Source organism: Stomoxys calcitrans, chromosome 2 (assembly GCF_963082655.1).
Source record: "Stomoxys calcitrans chromosome 2, idStoCalc2.1, whole genome shotgun sequence".
Classification (NCBI taxonomy): domain Eukaryota; kingdom Metazoa; phylum Arthropoda; class Insecta; order Diptera; family Muscidae; genus Stomoxys; species Stomoxys calcitrans.
This window is the reverse complement of record NC_081553.1, coordinates 38,462,342-38,481,476: the sequence shown is the minus strand read 5'-3', so window position 1 is coordinate 38,481,476 and position 19,135 is coordinate 38,462,342.

Below are 19,135 nucleotides of genomic sequence, written 5' to 3'. Positions count from 1 at the left end.
TACATTCCAAGCTTGTTCGCGATTTTACCGTCCTGGTTGTTGTTGCTTTTATGGCCTTCTTACTGTCCGTAAAGATGTTCACATTCGATGTCCTCGCGTTAGCACCACATTATCTCACGCATTCCGTGATCGACCGGATCTCCGCCTGCAGGACCGTATTATGGTCAGGCAGCCTAAAACAGATCTCAGTCGCTGGGTTCTCAATGTAGACCCCCAGGTCCACTCTGTCCTCCAGCTTTGATCCATCCGGGTAACAACATGATCTTCTAGATGTCAATACTAGTGTTCCGTCAGTCCAAGACTATGCCGCTGGCAGCAGTGCCTCGCACTCAATCTCAAGTGTCGTCTCAGGCATCAAATCGGAAACCTCTTTCCTTCCTTCCAGATTTCCCACCGTCACCGCGATGGTATAACCTGATATAGCTGCCATAAAAACCGATTTCAGAACTCGAATTCTCATGACTATGGAGGGTGCAATTCTTAACCGATTTCGCTGAAACTTTGCATAAGGTGTCTTGTTTTGAATTTCATTAACTAAGCCAAGATAGGTCCAAATCGTTTCATTATCTGATATAGCTGCCATATAAACCGATCTCGGGTCTTGATTTCTGGAGACTCTAGGTGACTCTGCTATTCTTAACCGTTTTGGCTGAAATGAAGCAGCAAGAGGTGTTTTTGCTATGACTGCCAATAACTATACCAAGAACGGTCCAAAACGGTTCGAAACCTGTTATAGCTCCCACATGAATAGATATTCATATATGACTTCTTGAGCCGCTAGAGGGCGCAATTATTGTCCGATTTGGCAGAAATTTCGCATAAGGTGTTTTTCTTTGACTGCCAATAATTGTGCCAAGAATGGTGGATAACCTGATATAGCTTCCATATGAACCGATCTTCATAGGTTCCCCTAGAAGTTCCAGAAGAGGAACCTCTAGGGGGCTCAGTTCTTATCCGATTTGGCTGAAAATTTTCACTTTCTATAACTGTGAGAATATTTGATTTCTTGAGCTTCTGGAGGGTTCAATTCTTATCCGATTTCGTTGAAACTTTTCATTAGGTGCCCCGTTTTGACTTTCAATAACTGTACGAAGAATAGTCCAAATCGGTGGATAACCTGATATAGCTGCCATATAAACCGATCTAGATCTTGCCTTCTTGAGACTCTAGAGGGCGTAATTCTTATTAGATTTTACTGAAATATTGCATAAGGTGTTTCGTTTTGACTTCATTGAGCTGAAATTTTGAATGAAGTGTCTTGCTATGACTTCCAGTAACTGTGCTAAGTAAGGTTCAAATCGGTTCATAACCTGATATAGCTGTTATATAAACCGATCTTGACTTTTTGAGCGACAATTCTTATCCAATTTGGCTGAAAATGTGCATAAAGTGTTTTGATATAACTTCCAATAATAGCGCTAAGCATGGTTCAAATCGGTCCATAAACTGATTTAGCTGTCATATAAACCGATCTTGGATCTTGACTTCTTGAGGCACTAGAGGGCGCAATTCTTATCTGATTTGGCTGAAATTTTACATGACGTGTTTTGTTATGGCTTTCAATAACTAAGCTAAGTATGGTTCAAATCGTTCCATAGCCTGATCTAGCTGACATATAAACCGATTTGGAATCTTGACTTCTTGAGCCAGTAGAGGGAGCAATTCTTATCCAATTTGGCTGAAATTTTACACGAGGTGTTTTGTTATGACTTCCAAAAACTGTGCTAGGTATGGTTCAAATCGGTATATAACCTTGAATAGCTGTCATATAAACCGATCTGGGCCGCTAGATGGCGCAATTATTATCCGACATGGCTAAAATATTGCATTCATAAACCGATGTGGAATCTTGATTTCATGAGTCTCCAGAGAGCGCAATTCTTATCCGATTTGGCTGTTTTGGTGTAGTGTCCAATACCGTGTCCATAACCTGGTATAGATGTCATATAAACCGATCTGGGATCTTGATTCTTGAGCCACTAGAGGGCGTCATTTTTATCCGATATGGCTGAAATTTTGCACAACGTGTTTTGTTACGACTTCCAATAACTGTACCATATATGGTTCAAATCGGTCCACAGCCTGATCTAGCTGCCATATAAACCGATCTGGGATCTTGACTTCTTGAGCCTATAGAGGGCCAAATTATTATCCGATTTGGTTGAAACTTTGTACAACGGCTTCTCCCATGACCTTCAACATACGTGTCGAATATGGTCCTATACGGTCGATATCCTGATACATCTTTTATCCTTTATTTACCAAAAAAGAGATATCGGAAAAAGAACTCGACAAATACGATCCATGGTGGAGTGTTTATAAGATTCGGCCCAGACGAACTTAACACGTTTTTATTTAAACTTTAATTTTAAGGTAATTTCATCAAATGCCTGATTTTGAGAACTAAAAATATTGGCAACACTGTTAAGCAGGGACTCTAAGGGAATGACTGAGTGCCAAGAGTTTATGAGTGACAGAATGGTTTGTTTGGGGGCTATATGACTGGCGGCTGTCATGTTGAAGACGACGTCGGCGGTGGAGGTGGTAACAGCAAAACGACGGTGACTGATTTTCGCCCAAAACTCGCTCACTTTCAGTCACGGTGTTGATGAAGCCTAAGGGCTGCAGGCTGTGGCAATGATGGAAAAGAGTGTTCTTTCCCTACAATAAAATGTCCTCCACCAATAGGGGGCGCTTTGCAACGGATGGAAGTCTATGTTTAATGTGGCTGTCATTTGATTTACTTTTTGCTGTTGTTGTTCTATTTGTAGGGTGGTTGACTTGTTTGGGTGCTTCTGATTCTGATGTGGGATACGGATTCTGCTGCTGGTGCTGCAATGGCTGCTGTAAACTGTGCCATTTGCTGTGTGTGTGTGTGTGTGTGTGTGTGTGTGTGTGTGTGTGTGTGTGTGTGTGTAGCTGTTAAGGCTCTTGTCATGAATTTGTCAGTTTTAGGTTAAATTTTTGATGGCCGTCGTCGCGACACCAAATAAAAACAGCAACAAACAGCAACATCGGGGGCAATGTCTGTATTCTGTCTTCTCTGAAATTCATTTGTTTTTGCAATGTCATTTAAAGACTGCATGAGATTGGGGAAGTTGTTGGAATTGTTTGGTTAAGGATTTTAATACAAGAAAAATATTCTTGAAGAGAGTGCTCAGTTTGAGTGATAACACATTTTTAAATGTGCTTCGGTTTTAGAAAGAGGACAAAAAAAATATTTTAAGAATATAGAGGGTGTATAATGGAACCAAAGAAGTTTTTGGCATAGTTCTCTGAGTCATTTTAGATGTCGGAAACCAAAATAGAAATTTCATCCAACACAGCGCTACCCAGGGAAGACTTGTACTACTAACTACTAAATTTCCCATGAACATGTCATTTAGGGATAGAGCATACTGCCCTTATATCATTGAGTGCAGTCCGAACGCAAAGATTAGGGGCTTCCATTTTAATGCCGAGTCCAAACGGCGTGCATCATAGCGACACCACCTGGCAGAGAAATTTTAACGTGGCAGGATTCCCCACATATGAAGCCAGCATTACCCAGCGCCGCTTTTTCTTATATTCATGCCGAGATTTGAACTCAAACTTTTGGTGTCATAGGCGGACTTGTTAACCTACGGTGGCCTCAAAACTCGTAAGGTCTGCTTCAATCAGGCTTGATAACAGCCCTTTAAAGTCATCTAATAGAAGGACCGTATGCCTTCTAAAATGAAGTTTCACAGAGGACTTCTTTTAACCGTTTGAAATTTTTAGGAAGGGATGCTAGCCAAGTCTACCGTTTGTCTGTCCGTCCATGTGTCTATGGCAAGCACCTTAACTTTCCCTTTTGAAATTTTGCACAAATTCTTCTTATTAGTGAGGGTCGGTTGGGATTGTAAATGGGCCCTATCGGTCCATGTTTTGATATAGCTGTCATATAAACCGATCTTGGATCTTGACTTCTTGAGCCACTAGAAGGCGCAATTCTCTTTCGATTTGGCTGAAATTGTACATGACGTGATTTGTTATGACATCCAACAAATGTGCTAAGAATGGTTAAAAGCGGTCCATAACCTGATATAGCTGTCATATAATAAACCGATGTGGGGTCTTGACTTCCTGAGCCTCTAGAGGGCGCAATTCTTATCCGATATGGCTGAATTTTTACATGAGGTGTTATGTCATGACTTCCAAAAACTGTGCTAGGTATGGTTCAAATCGGTATATAACCTAATATTGCCGCCATATAAACCGATCTGGGATCTTGACTTCTTGAGCCACTATAGGGCGCAATTCTTATCCGATATGGCTGAATTTTTACATGACGGGTTTTGTTATGACTTCCATCAACTATGCTGAGAATGGTTCAGATCGGTGCATAACCTGACTTAACTGTCATATAAATCATAAACTGGTATAGCTGCCATATAAACCGATTTGGGATCTTGACTTCTTGATCCTATAAGGGGCGCAATTATTATCCGATATGGCTGAAATTTTGTACAACGGCTTCTTTTATGACCTTTAACTTACGTGTCGAATATGGTCTTAATAGGTGTGTAGCCTGATACAGCTCCCCTGTAAACCGATTACCCTATTTTACTTCTTCGGTAGCTAAAGGGCCCAATTCTTACTATTCAACATAGCAATTCTTTTCTTTTATCCTTTTTATACCCACCACCGAAGGATGGGGGTATATTCATTTTGTCATTCCGTTTGCAATTCCATTTCCGACCCCATAAAGTATATATATTCTTGATCAGCGTAAAAATCTAAGACAATCTAGACATGTCCGTCCGTCTGTCCGTCTGTCCGTCTGTCTGTTGAAATCACGCTACAGTCTTCAAAAATAGAGATATTGAGCTGAAACTTTGCACAGATTAATTTTTTGTCCATAAGCAGGTTAAGTTCGAAGATGGGCTATATCGGACTATATCTTGATATAGCCCCCATATAGACCGATCGGCCGATTTAGGGTCTTAGGACCATAAAAGCCACATTTATTATTCGATTTAGCTGAAATTTGGGACAGTGATTTATGTTAGGCCCCTCGACAACCTTCGTCAATTTGGCCCAGATCGGTTCAGATTTGGATATAGCTGCCATATAGACCGATCCTCCGATTTAGGGTCTTAAGCCCATAAAATCCACATTTATTATCCAATTTTGGTGAAATTTGGGACAGTGAGTTGTCTTAGGCTCTTCGACATCTTTCGTCAATTTGGCTCAGATCGGTCCAAATTTGGATATAGCTGTCATATAGACCGATCCTCCGATTTAGGGTCTTAGACCCATAAAATCCACATTTATTATCCAATTTTGCTGAAATTTGGGACTAAGTTGTCTTAGGCTCTTCGACATTTTTCTGCAACTTAGCTCAGATCGGTCCAAATTTGGATATAGCTGCCATATAGGCCGATCCTCCGATTTAGGATCTTAGGCCCATAAAAACCACATTTATTACCCGATTTTGCTGAAATTTGGAACAGTGAGTAGTGTTAAGCCCTTCGACATAATTTGTGAATTTGGTTTAGATCGGTCCAGATTTGGATATAGCTGCCATATAGACCGATCTCTCGATTAAAGGTTTTGGGTCTATAAAAGGCGCATTTATTGTCCAATGTGGCCGAAATTGGGGACAGTGGGTTAAATTAAGCACCTTGACATACATATGCAATATGACACAGATCGGTTCAGATTTCGATTTAGCTGCCATATAGCCCGATCTCTCGATCTAAGGTTTTGGGGTCATAAAAGGCGCGTTTATTGTCTGATGACGCCGAAATTTGGGACGGTGAGTTGTGTTAGGCCCTTCGACAATCTTTTCAAATTTGATCCAGATCCGTCCAGATCCGCCATATAGACCGATATCTCGATTTATAGTCTTGATCCCATAAAAGTCGCATTTATAATACGATTTCACTGAAATTTTACATAGTGACTTATGCTAAGCATTTCGACATCCGTGTAGTACATGATTCAAATCGGTTTATTTTTATATATAGCTACTTAAAAGACCAATATTTTGTTATACACAATTGAACAATTACTTGTAGTTATTAGTATTTGGTCCAAATCGGAACATATTTCGATATAGCTGCTATGGGGCATAAGGTATGCATTTTTCACAGGATTTTGACGAAAGGTGGTTTACATATATACCCGAGGTGGTGGGTATCCAAAGTTCGGCCCGGCCGTACTTAACGCCTTTTTACTTGTTTTGCCGAATAAGAGATACCGAGAAAAGAGCTCGACAAATGCGATCCATGATGGAGGGCATATAAGATTCGGCCCGGCCGAACTTGGCACGCTATTACTTGTTAATCAGTAATTCTGTGCTTTTTAAGGGACAGAATCGTGAAAGCAAGTACTAACCTGACAATGTCACTCAATGTTAAAAATATATAAACATTGATGTCGGTTACCAGACCTCGCGGATGCTAAACAAGGAATGATATCAGGCCATGCAGTCCCCGTCTTTTCCCGCTGGGTAGTTGCCCCTCGATACTTGAAATTTTAGCAACTTTGCTTTCAGGCCTTTAATGTTCCCACCCTACTAACCCTTCAACCCCTTCCCGCAGATTTCAATATTATTATTAATTTATTATTTTTATGTGTGTTTATTTTTATTTTAATTAAAATTATATTTCTTATGTGTATAATTTATATGCACGATTATATATGCGTTGCAGTTTTTAATCTGTTTCGTAGTGGTACAAGTCACACTCGTAAATTCCATTTTCAATTCCAATTCAATGCAGGATTTTTTTCTGTTTTGCCAATTCAATTTCAGCATAACACCAAAGACCGAGATAGAGACAGTTATGATTATATGGAAAATATTAATAAAATAAATTAAGCAAAAATGTAAAATAAATAAATAAAATGAAATGAAGTGAAATTTATGTCATACGCATAAAGCAGCCAATAAAGCAATTTGTTGGATGGGTTATGTGAAGCGTAAAAAAATTGCTCCTCTCTGAAATGAAGTTTGAAAAACAAGGTGTACAAGCACGACAACAACAGCAAGCACCAATGCCAATAACACTCACAACAACAACAACAACAACATTGAAACAAATACACTACTATTGTAATAATACCATGTTGTCTTTTTTTTCGCCCCTCCCCCCCTTCAAACATTTATTTGTTGTTTTATATAAAACACATGAAAAAACATGACTTTTTGTTGTCATTGATGCAAAAACAAAAATCGAGGATAATGGAACATTTTACATATTTTGCACATATTTAAAATTTACACTGGAATACAAAATTTAAACTTTTATACCCTATACCACTATTGAGGTACAGGGTATTTTAACTTAGTGCAATTGTTTGTAAAAACCAGAAGGAAGAGAAACGGACCCATTGATAAGTATACCGATCGACTCAGAATCACTTCCTGCGATTTAGCTTCGTGTGTCTGTCTGTCCGTCTGTCCATGTTAATTTGTGTACAAACTCCACTAGCTCCTCGACTCATTGGTTCGACTCATTGATATAAGAGAAGTATCCCCTGTTCCTTAGTGGAATGTTCATGATAGTGATGGTTCATATGGTGTTCATGATGGTGATAGTGATGGAATCGAACCCACGACCCCCGCTCTGGCAATCCACGACACCGGTCATTGATATGAGAGAAGTATCCCCTGTTCCTTAGTGGAATGTTCATGGTAGTGATGGTTCATATAGTGTTCATGATAGTGATAGTGATGGAGTCGAACCCACGACCCCCGCTCTGGCAATCCACGACCCCGGTCATTGATATGAGAGATATATCCCCTGTTCCTTAGTGGAATGTTCATGATATATTTTATTCATTTAGTGTTAATGATAGTGATGGCGTCGAACCCACGACCCCCGCTTTGCCAATCCGAGCACGCTACCAAATTGGCAACAGAGGCGCCTGAGATTGGTTCATATAACAGCTTTATCCAAATATCATCTAATCTAAACCGTACTCCTCATGGACTATGAAGGGTCACACGCAGCTAACAGTGAAAAATATCTGCGAAATCGGGCAATAAATGCGATTTCCATGGGCCTTAGACTTTATATCAAATATTGGTCTATATGGGGGCTATATCAATATATTGTCCGATTTAAACCATATTCTATACCGATATCGAGGAACCCAATTCCACTCGCTATGTAAAATTTTGCCAAAATTGGCTAATATATGGGGCTTCTATGCGCCCAAAACCTTAAATAGGAAGACAGGTATATTAGGTTAGGTTAGGTTAGGTTAGTTTAGGTTAGGTTAGTTTAGGTTAGGTTAGGTTAGTTTAGATTAGGTTAGTTTAGGTTAGGTTAGTTTAGGTTAGGTTAGTTTAAGTTAGTTTAGGTTAGGTTAGGTTAGTTTAGGTTAGGTTAGTTTAGGTTAGGTTAGGTTGGGTTGGGTTGGGTTGGGTTGGGTTGGGTTGGGTTGGGTTGGGTTGGGTTGGGTTGGGTTCGGTTGGGTTGGGTTGGCTTGGATTAGGTTAGGTTGGGTTGGGTTGGGTTCGGTTGGGTTCGGTTGGGTTGGGTTGGGTTGGGTTGGGTTGGCTTGGGTTGGGTTGGGTTAGGTTAGGTTGGATAAGGCTAGGTTAGGTTAGTTTAGGTTAGATTAGGTTAGGTTTAAGTTGCAGTCATTGTGATACCACAGAAACAGAAGAAGCCAGATGCCTTCTAGTTCCTACCGTTCAACCTTCCACATCGCTTTAAAGAGCCCAAAAACTTGCTAATGTTTACATCAGCTAAATCAAACAAGTTCTCAAACAGAAATGAGAACCTAAAGTGGAAATCCTTCGAACTACTAGTGCGGTACACACACACAGAAGGTGTTCTATAGTCTCTTCTTCTTCGTTGTCCTCACAGCTTCTGCAAAAGTCATTACTGGCAACCTGTAGTCTTTTAGGATGTTTTCTGATTAGACAGTGACTTGTGATGACGGACACAATGACTGAGACGTCAGTTCTAGCCAATGACAGCAAAGCAGTAGACCTCTTCAAGTCTAGATTAGGCCACCTAATTGTGGAATGCTCACATCCCACTCTTTGTGACCATCTATCATTCGTGTCCTTCGGGCCGGGTCCTGAAAACTTAGCTTACATGTCGCTAGAGGCATGCCCACAGATTCCAGTATCCCTGGAATGTGTAGGGTAGTTCCTAGTCTCGCAAGTTCATCCACTTTACAATTCCCTAGCATATCTCTGTGGCCCGGCACCCAGAACAGGTGAATTTTGAACAGTTCAGCCTTCTCCTTGAGAGACCTGCGATAGTCGAGGGCGGTTTTTGTGGTCAGAAATACGTTCTCCAGGGATTTAATGGCTGCCTGGCTGTCTAAGAAGATATTTATGGCAATCGTTGTAATGACCTTATATCTTAGCCATTCCACCACTTTCTTAATTGCAAGAATCTCTGCTTGATACACACTGCAGTAACCGGGTAGCCTTTTCAATATGACCAGTTCTAGATCTTTAGAATACACCCCAAAGCCCACCTGGTCGTTTAGTTTGGAACCCTCCATATAGAAGTCCTTGTAACTTCTGTTACCAGGGATATCGTAGTTCCAATCGGTTCTATCAGGAATAGCGGGACAGTAATTTTTATCAAAACGACAGTTATATTGCAGGTATGGAACTTATCTCATCGGACGCCTCCTCAGGTGGTGGGTGGGTAGGGGAAATCTTGTCAGATATGTACCGCAGAAGTAAAATATGCAGGGCGAACCAGAAAATTAGCACAAGCAGCCAGTGATCCGTTTCTACGGACACGAATACGATGGAACTGTGCAACAGGGTCGGCAGCGGATAAGCCAAAGAATGACCAACGGTGGCGCTCGCAGATCTACCATGAAAAAAAAACAAATAAGAGCGTGCTAAGTTCGGACCCACCACCATGGATTCTTCTAAAAATTTAAATAAATTTAGTTGAAGGGCATAATTTTATACTACATGCCAAACTTCTGTCGAACCAGCAAACATTAAAGCTTCTAGGACCCGAGCAAGGACAATCGAGAGACCGGTTTACATGGGAGCTATAGCAGGTTATAAACTGATTTGGACCATATTTGGCACAGTTGTACGACTTTCAATAACAAATAGAACACTACATGCAAAAAAAATTCTCAAGAAGTCAAATCGGGAGAGCGGTTTATATCGAAGCTATATCGGGTCCTTGACTTATTTGGACCGTATTTGGCACAGTTGTACGACTTCCAATAACAAATAGAACACTACATGCAAAATTTCAGCCAAATCGGACAAAAATTGCAGCTTGTAAGGGCTCAAGAAGTCAAATCGGGACATTGGTTTATATGGGAGCTATATCAGGTTATAGACCGATTTGAGCCGTGCTTAGCACAGTTGATGGAAGTCATAACAGAACACTTCGATTTTAGTCAAATCGGGCAAAAACTGTGCCTTTCAGTGGCTCAAGAAGTCAAATCGAGAGATCGGGTTATATCGAAGCTATATCGGGTCCTTGACTTATTTGGAGAGTACTAGGCACAGTTGTTGGGTATCAAAATAGAACATCACATGAAAAATTTCAGCCAAATTGGACAAAAATTACGGTTTGTAAGGGATCAAGAATTCAAACCGGGAGATCGGTTTATATGGGACAATTATCAGGTTATTGGCCGATTTAGACCGCACTTGACACAGTTGTTGAAAGTCATAACAGATCACTGCGTGCAAAATTTTGGCCAAATCGGACAATAATTGTGGCTTCCAGGGGCACAAGAAGTCAAATCGGGAGATCGGTTTATATGGGAGCTATATCAGGTTATAGACCGATTCGGACCGTACTCGGCACAGTTGTGGGAAGCCATAGCAGAATATTACATTTCAGCCAATTTGGACAAAAATAGCGGCTTGTTATGGCTCAAGAAATCAAATCGGAAGATCTGTTTATATGGGAGCTATTTCTAAACATGAACTGATATGACCCATTTGCAATTCCCAATGATCTACATTGGTGTTAAGAATTTGTGCAAAATTTCAAGCGTCTAGCTTTACTCGTTCGACCGCTATCATGATGTGGACAGACGGATGGACGGACATGACTAGATCGACTAAGAACATCGAGACGATCAAGAATATATATACTTTATGGGGTCTTAGACGAATATTTCGAGGTGTTACAAACGGAATGACTAGACTAGTATACACTCTTCCTAAGGTGGTGTGTATAATAATTTTTTTTAATTTTCATACCCACCACCGGGGGATGGGGGTATATTCATTTTGTCATTCCGTTTGCAACATATCGAAATATTCATTTCCGACCCTATAAAGTATATATATATTCTTGATCAGCGTAAAAATCTTAGACGATCTAGACATGTCCGTCCGTCTGTCCGTCTGTCTGTTGAAATCACGCTACAGTCTTCAAAAATAGAGATATTGAGCTGAAACTTTGCACAGATTCTTGTTTAGTCTATAAGCAGGTTAAGTTCACAGATGGGCTATATCGGACTATATCTCGATATAGCCCCCATATAGACCGATCGGCCGATTTAGGGTCTTAGGACCATAAAAGCCACATTTATTATCCGATTTCGCTGAAATTTTGGACAGTGAGTTGTGTTAGGCCGTTCGACATCCTTCGTTAAGTTGGCCCAGATCGGTCCAGATTTGGATATAGCTGCCATATAGACCCATTCTCTGATTTAGGGTCTTAGGCCCATAAAAGCAACATTTATTATCCGATTTTGATGAAATTCGGGACAGTGAATTGTATTAGGCCCTCCGACATCCTTCGTTAATTTGGCTAAGATCGGTCCAGATTTGGATATAACTGACATATAGACCGATCTTCCGATTTATAGTCTTAGGCCCTTAAAATCCAGATTTATTATCCGATTATGCTGAAATTTGGGACAGTGAATTGTGTTAGGCCCACCGACATCCTTCGTCAATTTGGCCCAGATCGGTACAGATTTGGATATAGCTGCCATATAGACCGATCTTCCGATTTTGGGTCCTAGGACCATAAAATTCACATTTATTATCCGATTTTGCTGAAAGTTGGGACAGTGAGTTGTCTTAGGCCCATCGACATCTTCCTTCAATTTGGCCCTGATCGGTTCAAATTTGGATATAGCTTCCATATAGACCGATCTCTCGATTTAAAGTTTTGGGCCCATAAAACTCGCATTTATAGTCCGATGTATCCGAAATTGAGGACAGCGAGTTAAGTTAAGCCGCTTTGCCGAAATTTGAGACAGTGAGTTGTGTTAGGCTCTTCGACGTCCTTCTTTAATTTGGCCCAGATCGGTTAAGATTTGGATATAGCTGCCATATAGACCGATCTTCCGATTTAGGGGCTTGGGCCCTTAAAATCCAGATTTATTATCAGATTTTGCTGAAATTTGGGACAGTGAGTTGTCTTAGGCCCATCGACATCTTTCTTCAATTTGGCCCTGATCGGTTCAAAATTGGATATAGCTTCCATATAGACCGATCTCTCGATTTAAAGTATTGGGCCCATAAAACTCGCATTTATTGTCCGATGTGGCCAAAATTGAGGACACCGAGTTACGTTAAACCGCTTGACATACTTCTGCAATATGGCACAGATCGGTTCAGATTTGGATATAGCTGCCATATAGACCGATCTCTCGGTTTTAAGTTTTGGGGCCATAAAAGGCGCATTTATTGTCCGATTTTGCCGAAATTTGAGACAGTGAGTTGTGTAAGGCTCTTCGACGTCCTTTTTTAATTTGGCCCAGATCGGTTCAGATTTGAATATAGCTGTCATATAGACTGATCTCTCGATTTAAAGTTTTGGGCCCATAAAAAGCGCATTTACTATCCGATTTCACTGAAATTTGATACATTGACTTATGTTAGGATTTTCGACATCCATATCATATATGGTTCAGTCTGTTTATTTTGTTTGGTCCAAATCGGAACAAATTTTGCTATAACTGCTATGGGACATAAGGTATGAAATTTTCACCGAATTTTGATGAAAGGTGGTTTACATATATACCCGAGGTGGTGGGTATCCAAAGTTCGGCCCGGCCGAACTTAACGCCTTTTTACTTGTTTTTTTTTTTGTTTCTTGGTGTTAGTAAATGAAAATCAGAACAAATAAATAATATAATTTGCTGGTTATTACGCATATAATTGCCCAACAGGATCTGAGTATAGGGTGTGTATAGGTCAATGGGAATCATGTTGTAGTAGGTGTTCATGTCCATTCGGCTCGGTGTTGATATACATGTTTGTTTGTTCTGCTTGGTTGTTTTTATTTTTTACTCAACTTAAAATAATAATAATAATATCGATGTTGTAGTTATACACAAATATTGTGTTTCTCGTTTTTTTTTTTGTTTGTTCTGTTTTTGTACAAAGCTAATAAATTTTTTTTGGCTCAGCCAGGCAACAAAAACAACATAATACAATATATTAAAAAAATAAACATTAAAATTTCAGAAATGTGGAGGGAAAAAAAAAATGGTATGCATGTTTTGTACATAACTCTCTCAGCTCAACAACATGAAACACAATTAACATGAAAACATTTCCATAAGAACAACAATCAAAAAAGCGTTTTTTTCGCTTTATATAAAATTTTGTCTGATTTGCCAGATTATGAGGAAGAAATGGGACTCGCTGACTGGCTGATTGTCCGACTGATGGTGCTGCTGCTTTGATGATGCTTTCCAATTCGATGGATATGTATCATGTTGGTGGATGATCTTTGGGGCCTTCGTTGTTGTGAGTTTTTAATTTATTAGTATTTTTCTAACAAAATGTTTTCAATACACACAAAAATCTCAAATAAATTATTTGTTATAGCAATTAATGCCAATGTTATCTGGATCTGTGCTTCTTTTCTTTAGGTTTTTGTCGGCTTATTTTGAGATTTCCCATAACAAGTGGACTTTTGTGAGAATATGGCTTATTTAACACATGTTCGAGTGGGTGGTTTATCTTGGGGTCTTATAGTGGACGAAATCGTTATTCATTTAAATCCGCTTAAGTATTTTTGAATAAATAACAAGTAGAAGCATGCAAAGTTCGAACAGGCCGAATATTGTGTACCCTCCACTATAGATTGCATTTGTCAAGCACTTTGCCCGGTATCTCTTTATAGGATAACGGCCGATCTTTGGCTACCCACCACCTCGGGTATATATGTAAACCACCTGTCATCAAAATCCGGTACAAAATACATACTTTATGCCTCATAGCAGCTATATCGAAATATGATCCGATTTGGACCAAATACTAATAATTACAAGCCATTGTTTAATTGTGTATAACAAAATATTGGTCTTTTTGGTAGCTATATCTAAAAATAAACCGATCGGAACCATATATTGGGTTGCCCAAAAAATAATTGCGGATTTTTTAAAAGAAAGTAAATGCATTTTTAATAAAACTTAGAATGAACTTTAATCAAATATACTTTTTTTACACTTCTTTTCTAAAGCAAGCTAAAAGTAACAGCTGATAACTGACAGAAGAAAGAATGCAATTACAGAGTCACAAGCTGTGAAAAAATTTGTCAACGCCGACTATATGAAAAATCCGCAATTACTTTTTGGGCAACCCAATACAACATGGATGTCGAAAAGCCTAACATAAGTCAATGTGTCAAATTTCAGTTAAATCGGATAATAAATGCGCCGTTTTTGGGGCCAAGACTTTAAATCGAGATATCGGTCTCTATGGCAGCTATATGGAAATCTTGATCGATCTAGACCAAATTGCAGAAATATGTGGAGGGGCTTAACTTAACTCTCTGTCCCAAATTTCGGCAACATCAGACAATAAATGCGCCTTTTATGGGCCAAAACATTAAATCGAGACATCGGTCTATATGACATCTATATCCAAATCTGGACCAATCTGAGTGAAATTGAAGAAGGATGTTGAGGGGCCTAACACAATTCACTGTCCCAAATTGCGGAGACATTGGACAATAAATGCGCCTTTTATGGCCCCAAAATTTTAAACCGAGATATCAGCTTTTATGGCAGCTATATCCACATCTGGACCGATCTGTGCCATAATGCAGAAGTATGTCAAGGGGCTTAACTTAACTCACTGTCCCAAATTTCGGCGACATTGGACAATAAATGCGCCTTTTATGCGCCTAAGACCCTAAATCGGAGGATCGGTCTATATGGCAGCTATATCCAAATCTGAACCGATATGAGCCAAATTGACGAAGGATGTCGATGGGCCTAATACAATTCACTGTCCCAAATTGCGGCGACATTGGACAATAAATGCGCCTTTTATGGCCCCGAAACCTCAAACCGAGAGATCAGTCTATATGGCAGCTATATAAAAATATGAACCGATCTGTGCCATAATGCAGAAGTATGTCAAAGGGCTTAACTAAACTCACTGTCCCAAATTTTGGCGACATCGGACAATAAATGCGCCTTTTATGCGCCTAAGACCCTAAATCGGAGGATTGGTCTATATGGCAGATATATCCAAATCTGGACCGATCTAAGCCAAATTTACGAAGGATGTCGAAGGGCCTCAGAGAACTCACTGTCCCAAATTTCAGCAAAATCGGATAATAAATGTTCCTTTTATGGGCCTAAGACCCTTAATCGGAGGATCGGTCTATATGGCAGCTATATCCAAATCTGGTCCGATCTGGGCCAAATTCACGAAGGATGTCGAAAGGCCTAACACAACTCACTGTCCCAAATTTCAGCAAAATCGGATAATAAATGTGGACTTTATTTGCCTAAGATCCTAAATCGGCGGATCGGTCTATATGGGGGCTATATCAAGATATAGTCCGACATAGCCCATCTTCGAACTCGACCTGCTTATGGACAAAAAAAGGATCTGTGCAAAGTCTCGGCTCAATATCTCTATTTATGAAGACTGCAGCGTGATTTCAACAGTCGGACGGACAGACTGACGGACATGTCTAGATCGTCTTAGATTTTTACGCCGATCAAGAATATATATACTTTATAGAGTCGGAAATGGATATTTCGATGTGTTGCAAACGGAATGACGAAATGAATATACCCCCATCCTTCGGTGGTGGGTCTAAAAAGGATAATGGGTATGAATGCTATTGAAACTATATTAGATTATGGACCGATTCGGACCATACTTGGTTTGCCCCCTATAGGGGGGCTAAAAAAGTAAAATCGGAAGGTCGGTTTATATGGGAGCTATATCAGGTTATTGGCCGATTTGAGCCATATTCAGTACGAATGCTAAAGGTCATAGAATAAGTCTTTGTACAAAATTTCAGCCAAATCGGACTAAAACTACGCCTTCTGGAGGCTGAAGAAGCGTATATCCGAGATCGGTTCCTATGGCAATTATATGAGGTTTTGAACTGATTTGGGCTTTACTTTCCTCATCTGTTGAAAGTCATAGCCAAACACCTCATACAAAATTTCAGCCAAATTTGATAAGAATTGTGCCCTATAGAGGTTCAAGAAGTCAACATCCAAGATCGGTTTATATGACAGCTATATCAGGTTATGAACCGATTTGAACCATACTTAGCACAGTTATTGGAAGTCATAACAAAACACTTCATGCAAAATTTCAGTCAAATCGGATAAGAATTGCGTCATTTAGTGGCCCTAGAAATCAAAATTCAAGGATTTAGGGTCATTTAAGTTTGGATGTTGGATGTACTTCACTCTTAAAAGACTTTATTTGAGCCCGAAATTCCCATGGATTTTGGGAGTGGGAAGACCCACAGGGTGGTAGTTGGTGGGTTAAAGGGGTAGTGTGGACACCCATTGTGGGCTCCCGAAAGTGGGTATGAATTTCATGCTCTACTTTGAAATACCTCTGATTTGAGCCACATATTGCCATGATCGGTAAATATGTGTATCCGATTTAAGGGTGTTTTGGTCCCCCAGACACTTGGCCCTGAGAAAAATATGAGCATCTTCTCTCAAATACCATTTAGGGGAAGTTTATGCGATGAGGCGTCCCCCATACACTAGACCTCAAAATTGGTTATGAAATTCGTTTTCTAATCTCAAATACCTTTCATTTGTGCCAAATACCTTCAATTTGAGTTTATATTCCATAGGCGGCAAACATGTCCGGTTTGGGGGAAGGGGCGGCCACTCAGTGACTAGACCCTGAAAATATATATCAGATTCGTGTTCTTCTCTGATATACCTCTTATTTGGGCAATGGTCAGCGTCCCATCTAAGTTGTGTTATGGGGCTGGGGTGGCTCCGTATATACTTTTTCCTGAATATTGGTGTCAGATTCGTACTTTACTTCCAAGGACATTTCATTTGAACCCCATATTGCTATGATAGTAAATTTTTCCTCTTTGGGGGTGTTTTTGGGGTCGGACGCCCCCCAAACACATGGTATCATATCTGGATATCGCCTTCGTATTCTGCACTCAAATACCTTTAATTAGAGCTCCATATTGCCGTTGTCAGTAAATAAGTCCTAGTTGCAGGGAGGTTTTGGGGAAGGTGTGAACCCCCAGAATCCTATATTTGGATGTCAGATTCGTATTATATTCGCAATTACCTTACATTTGTGTCCCATATTGCAGTGGTCGGTAAGTATGTCCGATTTAGGGGTGTTTTGGGGATTGGGGTGGTCCCCCAAACACTTGGTCGAAAATTGGATATCAGATATGTTTTCTTGTATTCAATTCCTTTTATTTGAGTCTCATGTTGTCTTGATTGGTCTATATATGTGTTTGGTAGGTTTTGCGGGTGGGGCGTCCCCCCTAGGTACCCCACCCGGAATATGGATACTAAATTTTTGTTTTTAGGTTACTATAAGAATGCACACAAAATTTCGCTTAAATCGCACCCCCATCTGAGAGATCTAGCGTTGCTGAAAATTAGGGTAAGGGGGAAGGTCCGCTCCCCCTTCAGAAATTTAAAAAAATGTAGTACCCTATTTTCACTAAGGGATCATTATGCACCATATATGAAAATTTCTAGAAAATAGGTTCAGCCGTTTTTGAGTCTATACGAAACACACAAACAAACCGAATTGATTTTTATACCCTACATCACTACTGTGGTACAGGGTATTATAACTTAGTGAATTAGTTTGTAACACTCATAAGGAAGAGAGATAGACCCATTGATGAGTATACCGATCGACTCAGAATCATTTTCTGATTCGATTTAGCTATGTCCGTCTGTCTATCTGTCCGTCCGTCTGTCTGTCCTTCCGTCTGTCAGTCCGTCCGTCTGTCTGGCCGTACGTCTGTCTGTCCGTCCGTCTGTCCGTTCGTCTGTCCGTCCGTCTGTCCATGTTAATTTGTGTACAAACTACAGGTCGCAATTTTTATCCTATCGTCTTCAAATTTGGTATGGGCATGTTTTTCGGCCTAGAGACGAGACCTATTGAAACTGGAAAAAATCGGTTCAGATTTGGATATACCTTCCATATATATGTTCGTCCGATTTGCAGAAATAATGCAATAAAATAGTCATTTGTTAACCAATTCTCTCGAATTTTGGCAGGAAGGATTATTTTATGACTCACAAAATCAAAACTGAATATTATAGAAATCGGTTCAGATTTGGATATAGCTCCCATATATATGTTCGTCCGATTTGCAGTAATACAGCAAGAAAATGGTCATAAGTTGACCGATTCTCTCGAAATTTGGCAGGAAGGATTTTCTTATGACTCCTAATATAACTGGTGAATATTATAGCAATCGGTTCAGATTTGGATATAGCTGCTATATATATGTTCGTCCGATTTGCAGTAATACTGCAATAAAATTGTTATTTGTTAACCGTTTCTCTTGAAATTTGGTACGAAGGATTTTGTTATGGCTCTCGATATTACTGATGAGTTTCATAAAAATCGGTTCAGATTTGGATATAGCTCCCATATATATGTTCGTCCGATTTGCAGTAATACAGCAATAAAATTGTCATTTGTTAACCGATTCTCTTGAAATTTGGTAGGAAGGATTTTCTTATGACTCCTAATATAACTGGTGAATATTATAGAAATCGGTTCAGATTTGGATATAGCTCCCATATATATGTTCGTCCGATTTGCAGTAATACAGCAATAAAATTGTCATTTGTTAACCGATTCTCTTGAAATTTGGTAGGAAGGATTTTCTTATGACTCCTAATATAACTGGTGAATATTATAGAAATCGGTTCAGATTTGGATATAGCTCCCATATATATGTTCGTCCGA